Source organism: Vombatus ursinus, unplaced genomic scaffold (assembly GCF_900497805.2).
Source record: "Vombatus ursinus unplaced genomic scaffold, bare-nosed wombat genome assembly UNPS02014789.1, whole genome shotgun sequence".
Lineage (NCBI taxonomy): Eukaryota > Metazoa > Chordata > Mammalia > Diprotodontia > Vombatidae > Vombatus > Vombatus ursinus.
Genome location: NW_020954567.1, coordinates 4,313,235 through 4,325,883, shown reverse-complemented (window position 1 = coordinate 4,325,883; position 12,649 = coordinate 4,313,235). Strand labels below are relative to the sequence as shown.

The following is a 12,649-nucleotide window of genomic DNA, read 5'->3' as shown; positions in this document are numbered from 1 at the left end:
TACAGACAGACAAACCTCAAGAAAAATAAAGTAAAAAAAAGTATGCTTTATTCTGCATTCAAACTCCATCATTTCTTTCTCTGGAGGTGGATAGCATTTTTATCATAAGTCCTTTGAAATTGTCTTAGATCTTTGTATTGCTGAGAATAGATAGGTTCTTAACAGTTTATCATCATGCAGAATTGTTATTACTGTGTACAGTAATAACACTGTGTACAGTGTTCTCTTGGTTCTCATTTTACTTTACATCAGTTCATGTAAGACTTTCCAGGTTTTTCTGAGATGATCCTGCTCATCATTCTTATAGCACAGTAATATTCCATCACAATCATATACCACAAGTTGTTCAGCTATTCATTAATTGATGGGCATCCCCTCAAATTAAAAATCTTTGCCATCGCAAAAAAGAGCTACTATAAATATTTTTGTACATATAAATCCTTTTTCTTTCCCTTGGATCTGTTTGGGATACAGTCCTAGTAGCTCTAGGACTTTTATAGCTCTTTTTAAAAATAGATCTTTAGGTATAATTCCAAATTGCTCTCCAAAATAGTTGGATCAGTTCACAACTCCGCTAAAAGTGCGTTAGTGTATCAATTTCTCCAATCCCCTCCAACATTTGTCATTTTCCTTTTGTCGTGTTAGCCAATCTGATAGGTATCGGGTGGTAGCTTAGAGTTACTTTAATTTGTACTTCTCTAATACATAGTGATTTAGAGCATTTTTTTTTCACATGACTGCAGATAGTTTTGATTTCTTCATCTGAAAACTCTCTATTCATGTCCTTTGGCTATTTATCAATTGGGGAATGACTCATATTCTTACAAATTTTAGCAGTTCTCTATATATTTGAAAAATGAGGCCCTTATCAGAGAAATTTGATGTAAAAATTTTCCTCCAGTTTTTTGCTTTCCTTCTCATCTTGGCTGCATTAGGGTGTGTGTGTGTGTGCAAAACCTTGTTAATTTAAGGTAATCAAAATTATCCATTTTAAATCATGTAATGCTTTCTATTTCTTGTTTGGTCATAAATCCTTCCCTTATCCATAGATCTGACAGGTTAAGTATTCCACACTCCCTTAATTTGCTTATGATATCACTCTTTATGTCTAAATCATGTACCCATTTTGAACTTATCTTGTTATACTGTGTAAGATGTTGATCTATGCTCAGTTTCTGTCACACTGCTTTTCAGTATTCTCAGTATTTTTTAAATCAAATATAGGGTTTTTGTTCTTAAAGCTTGGATCTTTGCATTTATCAAACACTAGATTACTATAGTCATTTACCATATGTATTGTATTATATACCTAATGTATACATATAGTATGCTATGATATTTATAATAAGAGTCCATTCCTATACTATTGTAGACTTTACATACATTTCCTCATTTGATTCTTAATGACAACCCTTGTACATCATGTATGTAATAATAATGAGAGTGTTACATTTGTTATCTCTTTAGACTGTGTAATATCTTTGTGAGAAAGGCTCTAAGGGTATAATAATAACAACAGCAACAATAATAATAGCATTTATACAGTACTTTAAGGTTTACAAAGCACTTTACAAATATTATCTTATTTGATCGTCACACAACAGTGGATGAAACTAAGACAGATAAAGATGAAATAACTTGAAAGGTCACACAGCTGATAATTATTTGAGGCAAGATGTATTGTATACCTAATCTATTCCACTTATCCATCACTGTATATCTTAGCCAGTACAATATTGTTTTGATGCTTACCATTTTGTAATATAGTTCAATATCTGGTACTGCTAGACCACCTTCCTTTACTTTTTTTTTCACTAATTCTCTTAATATTCTTACCCCTTCATTCTTTCAGATGAATTTTGCTTTGTTTTGTTCTAGCTCTACAAAATAATTTTTAGTAGTTTGATTGGCATGACACTGAATGAGTAAGTTAATCTAAATAGAATTATCATTTTTAGTAGCTTGGCCTACCCATGAGCTATTCATATTTGTCCCGTAGTTAGATTTGACTTATTTCTGTGAAAAGTGTTTTGCAACTGTGTTCATATAATCCCTGGGTTTGTCTTGGCAAGTGAACTCCCAAGTATTTTATGTTGTCTACAGTTATTTTAAGCGGAATTTCTTTTTATCTCTTCCTGCTCTACTTTGTTGGTAGTGTAGAAATACTGATGATTAATATGGTTTTATTTTATAGCTTGAAATTTGCTGAAATTGTTAATTATTTCAACTATGTTAGTTGACTTTCTAGGATTCTGTAAATATACCATAGTATCATTTGCAAAATGATAGTTTTGTTTCCTCATTGCCCGTTCTAATTCCTTCAATTTCTTTTTCTTCTCTTATTGCTCTAGCAACATTTCTAGTACAATATTGAATAATTATGGTGATAATGGATATGCTTGCTTCACCCCTGATCCTACTGGGAATACTTTTAGCTTAACCCCATTACAGACAGTGCTTGCTGATGGTTTTAGATAAATACTACTTATTTTAATGAAATCTCCATTTATTGCTATGCTTCCCAGTGTTTTTAATAGGAATGAGTTGTATTTTGTCAAAAGCTTTTCCTGCATCTGTTGAGATAATCATAAGACTTTTGTTGGTTTTGTTATGGATATGGTCAACTATATTGATAGTTTTTTTAATATTGAACCAACCCTGAATTCCTGTTATAACTCCCATCTAGTCATAGTATATGATCTTTGTTATACTTTGCTGTAATCTTGCGGTCAGGGATTGGGTTTTTGCCTTCATATCCACAGTGCCTACTCCTGTGCCTTACTTATAAAAGTAGCTTAGTCAGTGTTGGTTGAATTAAATATACTACAAGGTCAGGTTCAAGTGCCACTTCCTTTTACTTTAGTGACATCTCTTAAAAATTCTGATCTTTTCTTGTAATCCCTATCCTGGGCACTTCAAGTCATCCTCATCGATGAACACTTATTGAATATCCAACTTGTTGTTTGTCCTTCATTCTCAAAGAGAACCATGACATTGGGAAGGTGATGTTATGACTTGTAAGTGAATTGGATTTAAATGAGGCAGGACTATGCAAAGTCTCCAGTCTTACTCTCTCCTCCTGAACCATCTGGTTCAGTGGCAAGATATAGATCAGGACCACTGGAGGTGGCCACAGATGCAGTGGTAGACCTTGACTTTTTTAAGCTAAGGTCTTCTACAGGTCTCAATTTGTCTAAGGCAACACCTATTTAGTAAAAAAAAAAAATCAATCCAAGTGGAAATGTACTGAATAGAAATTCCTGAGTGCCAATCCCCAGCACTCAAGAATTTGTCATCTGAGTAGAGGCATCAAAAAAGTATCCCACCGGCTTTCCATATTCTCAAGTGAGGCCTGAATCAGATTGAAATGTCATTGGGAAATATTGAACAAAATAAATTAAAAACACAATTCAAAACAGATAATGTTAATTTGTGGTTTTCTAAGTGTGTGTGAGACCAGTAGGAATATGTTTCTATTTGAGTTTGACATCACTGAAGAGGGATGAATAAACATGGTTTCAAATGAAACCTGAGGATAATAAAAAAAGATCTATAATATAAGAGGTGAAGATATTTAGATTGGACTGGTTAATAGGAAGAGTGCATGTGATTCACTTTAGAGTAGAGATTTGTTATAGACTCAGGAAGGCTTCATTAATAGAATGGTTTATCAGGAGTTTGGGTGGGTTAGGGGTGGGAGGAGAGGAGTGTGTAATGGCAAGGAGTTGAAAGGAATACATAGTTGACAGCAAAGATGCTCATCTGACTCCTTTTGGATGTTTTGTGGATCCATAGAAAACAGGTCATATCTTATTTCTAGGGTGCCTACTGATCTGCAGAACACTGAGAAGGGCAATGAGAAATACAAAACAGTGTAAGAATTTTTGGACTGGTAAGTGTCAGCTAGGTGACATAGTGGATAGAGTGCCAGGCCTGGAGTCAGAAAGACAAATCTGTTAAAATCTGGCCTCAGACCCTTGCTAGCTGTGTGACCTTGGGCAAGTCACTTAATCCTGTTTGCTTCAGTTTCCCCATATGTAAAAGGAACTGCAAAAGGAAATGGCAAACCACTCCAGTATCTTTGACAAGAAAACCCCAAATTGGGTTACAGAGAGCTGGATGTGACTAACTGACTAAACAACAAAAGTGTAAGAGAGTAAATGGGAATAGATATAGAACTTGAAATTTCATTGGTATAGGAAACTCTCAGATGAGAAGATTCCTTCTACATATGCAAGTTGTCATTTTCTCTGCAACTTAGAGTCTAAGAGAGAGTTGCCTAGAGCACTATAAGATTAAATGATTTGCCCAGGGTCACATAGCTAGTATGTGTCTGGGACATGAACTCAGATCTCTCTAGCTTCATGCCTTTCTATCTATTCTACCATGCTGCCTCCAGGCAGTAAATAGTTGGCTGTAAATTGACTGGTACAAAAAAAAAGTGGCCTTTAGAGGAGAGGTGATGTGATGTAGTAGAAAGTACTAGCCTGGCAGTCAGAAGACTTCCAGGGTTTTAGCCCCAGCTCTGTCATTAACTCACTATGACTTTGGGTTGGTGGAGACAGAGTGCTGGAAGAGAGGGTTCCCATTGACCTCCTCAAGCATTTACTGTCTGCACCACTTACGTGGCATTAACTGTGTGCTTCGTTCTATTGCTATTTATCATTCTGTGTGTATATCCTTTCCATCAGTATGCTGGCTGAGCAGGGGTTCATGATGATGATGAAGCCACCAGTGTTAAGAATAGTCATTTGTTTCATGAGATAGTGAGTAGTGTATGAAGAACCAGGAATAGAGATAATAACATGTGGTCAATATCTGAGGCTGAGGGTCAAGGACTGAAGAAAAGGGTTTGTGGCTCCAACAGTGAATAACTAGTGCTAGAGATGGGTCCTGTAGGCTGAAGTTAGTACAGAGGGATCAGTAGATAGGGGCAAAAGACAGGTTGAGAGACGTGTGGCAAAATGGCGTCAGGAAAGCCAAGGAAAACCAAATCAAGCCAAGAGACTGTCTGGGCTCTGATGCAAGATCCATGTGTCCCCCACACAGGTAGGTGTTACAATGGAGCAAGCACTAGACTTGAAGTCAGGGAGGACCCATGTTCAATTCCTGCCTCAGACACTTACTAGCTATGTGACTCTAAGTAAATCATTTAGACCCTATTTTCCTCAGTTTCCCCAAATGGGGGTAATAATAGCACTTACCACTTACGGTTACTGTGAGGATAAAATGAAATAATATTGTAAAGCACTTTGCAAACATTAAAGGACTGTATAAATGTGACTATTAGTAGTACCTAGCCAGTATGTATCAGAAGTAGGACTTGAATCCAGGCCTTCATGCCTTCATCTAAGAAACTTCTCTATCCACTATATCATGCTGCTTTACATCTTGTGCAAATGGTACATTTTTAAAAAAAATGTATATTATTATTTACTTTTAACACTTAATTTTTTTTGAGCTCTAAATTTACTTGCTCCCTCCAACCCCAATCCCACTCATTGAGGAAGTAAGCAATATGATATCAAGTATACGTGTAAAATAATGTAAAACATTTTCATATTAATGATGATGCAAGAAAGCAAGAAAAAAAGTGAAAAACTTATACTTCAATTTGCACTCATTTAAATTAGTTTTCTCTAGAGGTGGACGGCATTTTTTTTCATCATGAGTCCTTCAGAATTATCTTAGATCTTTGTATTTAGCAAGGTAGCTAAGTCTTTCACAGTTGATCATCATTACAATATTGCTGTTACTGTGTACAACATACCCCTAGCTCTGCTCACTTCACTTTTCATCAGTTCATATAGGTCTTCCCATGGTTTTCTGAGAGCATCCCACTTGTCATTTCTTATAGAACAATAGTATTCCATCACAATTAAGTACAACAGCTTGTTTAGCCATTCCCCAATTGATGAGCATCCCCTCAGTTTGCAATTCTTTGCCACCACAAAAAGGGCTGCTATAAAAATTTTTGTACATGTAGGTCCTTTTCATTTTTATTTCATCTCTTTGGAATATAGACCTAGTAGTGGTATAGTCGGGTCAAAAGGTATGCACAATTTTATAGCCTTTTGGGTATAGTTCCACATTGCTCTCCAGAATGGTTGGACCAGTCCATGACTTCATCAACAATACATAAGGGACTCAATAAGGTTAAACTGTTTACATTCCTGTATGGGAATACGATGCATGTAAATCCTAAGAACTTTATGATTATTAGGGCACTTAAAAGGAGTGTACATAGACAAAGGGCATAGGTATGAATCAATTACATTGCTCCAATCTAAAGAAAAATCAAGGGGTATGAAAGAGAGATGCACTGGGAAAAGGAGAAAAGGATTTTTCCAAATTCCTGATTGTTCCAAACTCTGTCCAGTATTTTTCATTTTTCTTTTGTCATGTTAAGCTACCTGATAGGTGTGAGGTGGTAATTCAGAGTTGTTTATTTGCATTTCTCTAATCAATAGTGATTTGGAGCATTTTTTCATGCAGCTATAGATAACTTTGATTTCTTCTTCTGAAAACTGCTTGTTCATATCCTTTGATCACTTATCAATTGGGGAATGGCTCTTACTTTTAAAAATTTGACTTAGTTCTCCATATATTTGAGAAATGAAGACCTTATCAGATAAACTTGCTATAACTTTTTTGATATTACTTCATTGTCTGTGGTACCTTTTAGAAAAATGTAGTTTCCCTGATTATTTCTTTTAATTGGGTCATTTTTGCTTTTGCTTTGTCTGAGATCATGATTGCTTCCCTTACTTTTTTTTTTTAACTTCAGCTGAAGCATAATAGATTCTGCTTCAGCCCCTTATTTTAACTTTATCAGTGTATGTCTTTCTGTTTCAAGTGTATCTCTTGTACACAATATATTGCTGGAATCTGGTTTATAATCCATTCTGCTATCCACTCCCATTTTATAGGTGAGTTCGTCCAATTCACATTCATAGTTATGATTACTAATTGTGTATTTTTCCCTTTATACTATTTTCTTTTGTTTACCTTCTCTCTCTTTTTACTCTGTCCTTCCTCGAAAGTTAGTTTTACTTCTGACAATTGCCTCCTTTAATCCACCTTCCCTTTTATCACCCTTCCCCTTTCTCTTATCCCTTCTTGGGTAAAATAGATTTCCATACTCAATTGAGTGTGTGTGTATCTGTGTGTGTGTGTGTGTTTGTGTGTGTGTTTCTCTCTCTCTGTGTCTTTCTCTCTCTCCACACACACACACACACACACACACACACGCACACACACACACAGGGTCTTCCCTCTTTGAACCAATTCTGGTGAGTGTGAGGTTCAATCATTGCCTACCCCCCCCCATTTTCCCTTCCATGGTAAAAGCTCTTTCTTTGTTCATCTTTTACATGAGATAATTTCCCCCATACTTCCTTTCCCTTTCTCCTTTTCCCAGTGCATCCCTCTTTCATACCCTTTGATTTTTCTTTAGATTAGGACAATGTAATTGATTCATACCTAAGCCCTTTGTCTATGTACACTCCTTTTAAGTGCCCTAATAATTACAACATTCTTAGGATTTACATGCATCATATTCCCGTACAGGAATGTGAACAGTTTAACCAGTCCTTTCTGATTTCTCTTTCATGCTTACCTTTTTATGCTTCTCTTATATCCTGTATTTGAATGTCAAATTTTCTATTCTGCTCTGGTCTTTTCACCAGGAGTGCTTGAAAGTCCTTTATTTCATTAAATATCAATTTCCCCCCTGAAGGATTAAACTCAGTTTTACTAGGTAGTTTCTCCTTGGTTGTAATTCTAACTCCTTTGCCTTCAAGAATATCACATTCTTAGACCTCTGCTTCTTTAACGTGGAAGCTGCTAAATCTTGTGTGATTCTGACTGTGGCTCCATGATATTTGTATTTTTTTCCTGTTGCCTACAACATCCTTCTCCTTGTCCTGGGATCTCTGGAATTTGACTATATTATTCCTGGGAGTTTTCACTTCAGGTTCTCTCTTAGAAAATGATTGATGGTTTCTTTCAATTTCCATCTTACTCTCTGGATCTAAGATATTAGGGAAGTTTTCCTTTATAATTTCTTGAAATATGTGTTCTAGGCTCTTTTTCATTGTGGCTTTCAAGTAGTCTAATAATTCTTACATTATCTCTCCTAGATCAATGGAATAGAGACTCCATTGGAGAGGAATAGAGGAATTGCCTTCCTACAATGGGGTCACAAATTATATAAAAAATTTGTAGTGGATGCAATCAACATGCAAAAAAAAATATGGGCTCTCAGTTTTACAAAACACTTTTGATCACAACAATTCTATCAAGCAGAAGCCAAAAATAATTATTAAGGCATGTAGGTGGCACAGGGAATAGGTCATACACCTTGGAGTAAGGGTGATCTAAATTCAAATATATCTTTAGACACTTCCTAGTTGGGTGACCCTGGTCTAGTCATTTAATTACCTTCTGCCTCAGTTTCCTTAATTGTAAAATAGGATTAATAATATTTGCTATCATTTATATAGCACCTACTATGTGCTAGGCACTGTACTAGATACTTTACAAACATTATTTTATTTAATCCTCACAACAACTTTGGGAGGTAGGCACTAGTATTATTCCCATTTTACAGGAAACTGAGTCAGGCAGAGGTTAGGTGACTTACCCAAGATGCCTTAGATAGTAAATATCTGAGCCTGAATTTGAACACAGGTCTCCCTGACTCCAGGCCTAGAGCTCTATCCACTGTGCCTACCTAACTACTCTGATAGAATACCTCTTTACAGAGTTGCTTTAAAGATTAAATGACATACAGTGTGTAAAGAATTTTGCAAACTTCAAAGCACTGTATAAACCTGTCTAGCACTATCATACCTATTTTTTTTCAGATAACTACTTGAGGAAAGATATTAAATGATTTTCCCATAACTGTAAATTGCAGAGCCAAGACTCAAACCCAGTTCTTATGGGTTCAAGTCCATGGCAGGGTCAATCGTGTTACTCTGTTTTCCCTAAAGAAATTGGGCTGGAGGGTGCTGCTAATAGGGCTGGGGTAGAGCTGCTACCAGAGTCCTGGGAAGCTTGCCAAAAGTGTTGAACAAGCAACTAGGATCAGTTAGTTGTCTGCATACAACCACAACTATTATATCCCTATCAAAGGGCTAAGCATGATGAATTGGGAGCTGGATGTAGCCAATGCCTATTCAAGTGTCCTAAGAAAAGAACACCATATTTGAAGGAACATCCATATAGAGGTTCTGGGGTCATGAATAGGCTGAGTAATGTGGCCTCAGGGAAACTCATTCAATCAGTCAATTCATCAATAAATATTTATAAATTGCCTGCTGTGTGCCAGCCGATGGGCTAAGCACTGGGGGTATATAGTGAGGTAAAAGACAATGCCTGCCCTCAAGGAGTTTATAATCTAATGGAGGAGACAATATGTAAACAAATATATCTCACTGTATCCTGGGCCATTGCCAGTCATCTTGACTTATGTCTTGCCACTGGACTCTGACGACTCTGGAGGAGAAAATGAGGCTGATGAATTTGCACATCCTGCCTCACATAAATACAACTCACAAGCAAGTCATCCCCCTCACAATGTCATTGCTTCTTTTAAAGAATGAAAGACAAACAACAATATGAAGTAAGCTATATATAGGACAAATAGGAAATAATTAACAGAGGGAAGGCATGAGAATTTATAAGGTTGGGGAAAGCTCCCAGTGAAAGATGAGATTTTAGTTGAGACTTAAGGAAAGTCAGGAAAAGCAGTTGTTGATACTGAAGATATTTAAACACCAGTCAGTGATCCACTGGTCGAATTATTCTTCAGCCATATGATTTTTTTTAATCACTCTGTACTGTTAGTGACTTGACCCATCTCATGTAAATAGACTCATCCTAGGCTCATTTTGCCTTAATTGTGAGAAGGTGTAGTGTTGGTAGAAGAAGGCAAATGCTGGAACTATAAGCATCTAGTCAATGTGGAAAAGGTGGAGGGTTAGTACTACAACATGAAAAAGTACAGGGTTGGAAGTTTTAGCCAAAAAAGCAACAGACTTATGAAGAAGTATGCATATGGGGGAAATATTCCATTGATTAGTGGCAGTATGATCTAGTGAGCAGAATGCTACCTGGAAGTGGGGAGATCTGGGTTCTAGTCCTAGCTTAGACAGTAACCAGCTATGTGACTTTAAGTTACTTCACCTTGCTAGGTCTCAGTTTCTCCATCTATTAAATGAGAGAATAATACTTATCTCATCTAGCTCACAGGATTGAAGGACTGAATGAAACAGATGTAGAAACACTTTGAAAAATACAAATTGCTTGCTATACGGAGGTAAATTTCTACCATTATTAGTAGAAAGTATAACAGATATTGGCATATGAATCACAAAATCATCAGAATTAGAAGAGACTTCAAAAGTTCTCTAGTCCAAACTATACCTGAAAAAGAATCTCCTTTATAATAAAACCAATAAATGGTCATCTGGTCTGTGTTTCAAAACCTCTGGTTAGAGAGAATCTGACTCCAGGGAAGTAGCTCCAATTATTAGGAAGCTTTTCCTTACATTCTCCTGAAATTTACCCCTCTACTCTTTCCACCCATTCTTCTCACTACAGTTTGGCCAAGCAGAATGACTTTGATCCCTTTTGCACATAACATCTTCTATAATAGTAATAATAATAACAATTTACATAGCAATTTAAGGTTTGCAAGGCACTTCACTATGCTATCCGATCCTTAAAACAGCACTGTGAGCTGTTGTTCATCCTTCATTTTTGTTTTGTTTTGTTTTTTCCTTTTTTTTTTGGCGAGGCAATCAGGTTAAGTGACTTGCCCAAGGTCACACAGCTAGTAAGTGTCTGAGGTCAGATTTGAACTCAGGTCCTCCTGACTCCAAGGCCAGAGCTCTATCTACTGTGCCATCTTGTTGTCCCACATCTTTCATTTTTGAAGAGGACCAATGACATCATGGAGTGATGTCTTGACTTGAGTGTGGATTGGATTTAAGTGAGGAAGAGTTGTACAGAGTCATCAGCCATGCTCTCTTCCAGAATCATTGAAGTCCAGGAAGACCAGATGTCTTGACTACATATGCCTCTATAAGGAAGTGTGGAGTGGATCTGGATCCTTGCTCTTATGTCAGTAGGAAATTCATGCACACTGATGGCTATTCCACCATATTGTATTGTATTCGTCTCATTGACGGTTTTACTGATGGCACCACAGTTCAATGAGAAAGCCAAAAGATCAACAAAAGTATAAATAGGACCCCAACCCATGAAGTAACTCCTTATTCTCCATCTCTGTGGATCATAGGTAGCTAGGTGGCACAGCAGATAGAGGTCTGGACTTGGAGTTGGGAAGACCTGGATTCTATTTTGGCTACAGATACTTACTAGCTATGTGACCCTAAGCAAGTCACTTAATCTTTGCTTCAGTTTCCTCAACTGTCAAATGAGGACAATAATAGCACCTACCATCCTAGATTTTTGTAAGGATCCAGAGATAATAATTGTAAATTGCTTAGCAAAGTAGGTACTTAATAAATGCTCACTTCCTTCCTTTTGGCTGTTAGTCATGATAAAGTTATATGCTACATTTTGGAGGTAGCTAGATGACACAGTGGATAGAGCACCAAGCCTGGTGTCAGCAAGACCTAAGTTCAAATCTAGTCTCAGATATTTACTAGCTGTGTGACCCTGGGAAAGTCATTAAACCTTGTTTGCCTCAGTTCCTCATCTATAAAATGAGCTGCATAAGGAAATGGTAAACCACTCTAATATCTTTGCAAGAAAACTCCAAATGGGATCACAAAGAATCAGTTACAACTGAAATTATTGAACAATATGATATATTTATGAGTGCACAACGCTTATTGGGAGATAGCATGGTACAGGGGAAAGAGTACTGGATTTGTAGCAGAGGAACTGAGTTCAAATTGTGGCCCTATCTCTTATTACATATTTGATCTTGAGCAAATCATTTAGCTATTTATTCTAGGACTCTGCTTCCTCCCTGGAAAATGAAAGGTGTGATTAGGCTGCCTCTCAAGCTCTTTCCTACTCCAAGTCTATGACCCTATTGTTGGAGTGAGTGGAATCACTGGCTTTGGGTGTCATAGGCAAATGCTTTCTGTTATGCTCCCATCGAGTAAAGGTATTGTCTCAAATCTCTCTGCCTTACACAAGAACCTGTGAGCCAACTATCTTGCAAGGAATGCTGACCCCCTGACAGGACACAGACACCTACATGACCCCAAAGTAGAAACCGTACGTCAGGGGACACAAACAAGTTAACTCTGCCTTTAGCTAGCAACCAAGGTCTCTCACCCTAAACAAGACTCCGGACCTCATGCAAAAAGCAAAGATGAACCCTTGCCCTGTGCAATGCCTCAGATGCCAGACTATCCCAACCTCTATATGGCTGGTGGACAGCAGAAGATTCAGTCTCAACAGAAAAATGCCCCCAAAAAGCCCAAGCTGGACGGAAAAAGAAACAAGGACATGATCAGAAGGCTGCTGCTAAGGCTGTCTTGATATATCTTGATATATCTCTGCCTTGACACAGATGCTGGACCCCAACACCTTCGAACAGCACTTTGAGAGCAAACATTCTAAGATTCCACTTCCTCCAGAAATGGCTGATGTTCAGGCATAA

At 37.2% G+C, this 12,649-nt stretch overlaps 1 pseudogene; it reads left to right on the top strand.

Moving 5' to 3' along the window:
- Window positions 1-12,411: 12,411 nt before the first annotated feature.
- Window positions 12,412-12,649, top strand: LOC114047563 (annotated as a pseudogene).